At 32.0% G+C, this 4,324-nt stretch overlaps 1 long non-coding RNA gene across 8 annotated transcripts; it reads right to left on the bottom strand.

Annotated features, from left to right (window-relative positions):
• Positions 1-211: 211 nt before the first annotated feature.
• On the bottom strand, positions 212-3,782 carry LOC136204168 (uncharacterized). 8 transcript variants are annotated; one of them, XR_010675062.1, is made up of 7 exons: positions 3,353-3,782; positions 2,712-2,832; positions 1,988-2,061; positions 1,764-1,888; positions 1,334-1,477; positions 1,127-1,235; positions 213-792 (listed from the first exon to the last, which is right to left on the bottom strand). It is a non-coding gene; the product is annotated as an uncharacterized lncRNA (long non-coding RNA). The 8 variants fall into 8 exon arrangements; XR_010675060.1 differs by having other exon boundaries at positions 212-792; positions 1,127-1,232; positions 1,334-1,888; XR_010675055.1 differs by having other exon boundaries at positions 1,334-1,888.
• Between the last annotated feature and the right edge of the window lie 542 nt (positions 3,783-4,324).

Genomic DNA, 4,324 nt, shown 5'->3' with positions numbered 1-4,324 from the left:
CAAACATTCTCATAAAAGAGTTTTTAATGAGAATTATTACTCTCATGGCCCCCTTCATTATAGGGGTCCCTTACTAAAAGTAATTATGAGAATAAAATACCTTCTCATTATCACCATACATAATGAGATTAATTGTTTTCATTAGAATTTTTTATAATAATAAAAACTCTTCTCATTAAATTTTTTATAATAATTAGAAATATTCTCATTAATTATTTATATAATAATTAAAAATATTCTCATTAAATTAATTCCTTGCACCATTTTCAGACATGATAAAAATTGGAAGGCCTATACAATAACACTAATTGAAGCTTTCTCCAAGTATATAGGTTCTGATTTCGATCCGAACAGGTAACATTCAAAATGACATTTTCATTGGTGTAAGGAACTTCATACCTTCAAAGAAACTCGTGATGAAACTGCAGATGAAGTTTTAAGTCCATTAAACCCGATATCATATGAAATGGTTCCATCAGCCTTGAACAGCCCGAAATTTCTCTCAGAAGTTGGCCCAGGCTTCATGTCTTCATTAAATATTGCAAAAATGTAGACCTTTAGTACAGATTTCGGCCTAAAAGGTGTACCTTTCCTCTTCGCAAGCCTTTTGCGCAGGTTATAATTATACGTTCTTGCATTGTCAAATGTTGCAGCAGCTTCATTTTCATCTCCATTTGAAGCCCAACCTGTTTCAGTAACGATAACTTCCATCTTATTAAATCCAGCATCTTCCAATGCAGCATAAGTTGCATCAATCTGAGCATCAAGCATGCTATCAACAGGACATCATAACTGAAAAGGGAAAAGGCAAACTAATTATCAATAGGACATCATTGTAACAATGTAATTCTCAGTGATTATCATTGATGTGTAAACTAGTATAAATACATAGTACAGTTCACGTTTCAGTGAAACTCTAATTCTGTCTAACTGTTGTGTAGATAAGTACAGTAAATGCTATAACAGTAAATACTTAATAAATATCTCTAATAATCATAACTGAACCAATTGTTTGACTACCTGCAATTTCAGAATCTTGAAAAGACAGAAGTGAGTGCATCATTTGTATTTGTATATATTTTTATCATAACAGAGAAGAGAAAGGGAAAAAGATAAGTTGAAGTACCAATTGTGATTTTTAGGAGCGGCTCATTCCCAGCAGCGCTGGCTCACTCCTCAATAAGGTCGTTTAAGGTAGTGAGCTCCCTTGGAATTGATCTAGTAAGCTTGATCTTCTTAAGCCATATATACACATTAAAATTGAACAATGATCAACATTAGAGTTCCTAAAATAGGAACTAGCAGATATAAATACCCAAATGTACTAACTTACATGAATCATAGTGATTTTAAATTGACCATGGACCTGGGTATTTCTCCTTCAAATTTATTATCATACAATCCCATGCTAACAAGATGTGCCAAATCACCAAGTTCTTTTGGAATTGGCCCACTTATTTCATTCTTGTAAAGCTCCCTGCAATCAACAATTTCACAACCTATTGTATTGTGGTCGTTTGGTTCTCTTTTTTGGAACTCTGTTTTGCTATTTTACTCCAAAGTCCAAACAGTGGGTATAAAATGTTTGGTTAGCATTGAGAAACACATGCTTGTAGTTATTTCACCCTCTTTCCCCAATTAAAAACAGCTAATTTTCTCCCTCTTTCCCCAATTTTCTCAACAACCAGGACATGCAAAAGGTAGGTGTAACCACAAGTAAATTTCTGAATCAGGGTATAGGCTCACAATTGCAAGATGTTTACCTCGATAGTCATGGGCGTGAAGACAAACAAGTTAGTAAGGTTGAAAGCCAAAGAAGAGAGAAGGAAACCAAGCTGGTACTTCTCTAGATTGGATGCTGATTTCCATGCTGATTTTGCTTCAGCTCCTAAGAAGATAAATTTCAGAGAAACCAGAGGAAATATTTGCAGTGCAGAAACAAAATCAGCATCAACAAATTGAAGAAACTGCTTACAAATTCTCTTACCTTATAAACTACTTCAACCAGTTTATCAATGTAAGAAAGGAGGTTGCTAATCAAAATCTCATGTTGAAATCAATCTGATACAATTTTCATAATTAAAGTTACAACAGACTCGATCAGATTCATTTGAATGATGCACATTGCTTATTTAGATTTCATTCATACTGAATTATGTTGCTTTTCTAAAGACAAATCTGAAATATCTATTAGTTGATCTTACACACATCTCTGTGATTTATTTATGCATTTTAATTGCTCTTATGAAATAACATTATATCTTTACATTTTGCTACATATGAAATCAAAAATCCAAATAAGTAACAATTCCTCAAGTAGAAAACAGAGCCTCAACCATAACATGCTTCTTATTAGGATATTCCATACCAACCAATGTGTAATTACTTATTACTTTACTAAGTTGAGCATTACTTATTACTTCACTAATTGAACAAGGTTTAATTCAAAAACCAGCCACTAAAAGACGAGATCAATTAATATGGTTAAATGTTTATTGTAAGATATAACAATCTTAAGAGGTCAACCTGAATATCTTAGAAAATCATGTTTATGTCCAGACTGAACTCATGGTACAGAGATATGGAAACTAAAAGGTAAAATGAGGTTATGCAATTAATTGGAATTGGAAATTGTATTTCTTAACAACAAATCAATGAACTAAAATATAAAATACAAGGAATGGAATGATAAAATCAGTAAAGAAAATTACTATATCATGATCAACTAGAAATATAAAATCAAGCTTGTCGCTACTAAGCCACACACGCTAAAATGTGATAGCTTGCTCTGCGTGAGGAATGGATCCTCTAGTATGCCGTGAAGTACCAGCCCTGTTAATTCATGCAACATATATCTGATTATTTATTTATTGAACACAAATAAGGGAAGATAAAAATTGCAACAAGAAAATTTCAAATCAGTCCAAAATTTACTCTTATAAGTTCCAGGGTTTGTATTTTCTTCAATTTAATCATTAAAATGCTCTTGGACATGATTCTATTATCGAGATAGTGAGCCACAACATTTTAAGAGGACCAAATTATGCACTAAAAACTACAATTAAGTTACCTACATACAGATTTCTTGAGTTAAAAAAATGAAATGGTTAGTATTTTCCAGGCTTAAACAAATAACCAGCCAGCCACTAAAAACACAGATCAAATATGAAAGTACCAGTACTAGCATGAATAATAATCAATCCTCATTCTATATGAGGATTTAAACTATCAATTTTTACAGTGAAGAATAACTTTCAAAGGGGGTCGCAGAAAAGAATAATCTAAAAGCAAAAATTAAATTACCTTCACAAACTTAAGACAAGGTCAGAAAAGTTGTCAATTCGAAATTTACCTCGCACAAGACTTCAATTCGAAATTTAGGTTGGAGAAGATGTTATGGTCGCAATAGTGGGGTTCAAGAGTGGCAGGAGATTGGAACATAAGGTCGCTTATGTGTAGGGATTTGGGTCATGAAATTGAGGGTCACGCCATGAATTTTCTTCAAGGCTTCTCCACCGATTGTCTTAGTAGCATAGAACTTGCGAACTAGACAGCAAGCAACAACATCTCAGCCCCTTGACTTTCCTGTATTATTGTTTGTTGAACTTCAAAGAATGAGATTTCTTTCTGAAATTGGGATTGAGAAATGAGATGTGTGAAATTGGGGGCGGGAATGAGGGTTTAGGAATGAAGGCGGTAACCTAAATGTTTTTGGGAGGAAGCACAAATATTTGGGGGAAAGTGTTTGGGCGGTAACCTAAATGTTTTGGGGGGAAGCAGAAACATTTGGCAAAAAGAGTTGGCGGTAGGCTCAATTTTGATTATTTTAGGGGAAATTATTAAAAAAGATTAGCGAGGATAAAATTTATTATTAAAATATAAAATAATGAGAATTAGAGGAATGAAATCTAATAAATTACTAAAAAGCTGGTATTAGTGAGAATAAAATTAAAAAGAATTAAATGAATAAAGTGTTTAGTTATAATTATTAAAACATATAAATTATTCTCATTAAAATTAGTGAGATTATGATTTTAACGAGAATATTTTGTTATTCTCATTAACTTTTTCTCATTAAAAATCATTTTTCTTGTAGTGTAAATATTGGGGGTATTTTTTGCACAGTATTTCTTTTTTAATCTATTGCAAACTAGCAAATGATTCGTTATTTTTATCTAATTGCATTAAAAAAAACCCTCTATTTCTTAATAGAATGTATTGGATATAGAAAAAGTGAGACACACTCTGCCACGTATTAAAAAGAAAATACGAAATAAATAAATAATTAGAAAATTATGAAAGTTTATAGAGTAGTTAAAGTTTG

Source organism: Euphorbia lathyris, chromosome 8, assembly GCF_963576675.1.
Source record: "Euphorbia lathyris chromosome 8, ddEupLath1.1, whole genome shotgun sequence".
Taxonomy (NCBI): Eukaryota; Viridiplantae; Streptophyta; class Magnoliopsida; order Malpighiales; family Euphorbiaceae; genus Euphorbia; species Euphorbia lathyris.
This window is presented reverse-complemented; position numbering and strand designations above follow the sequence as displayed.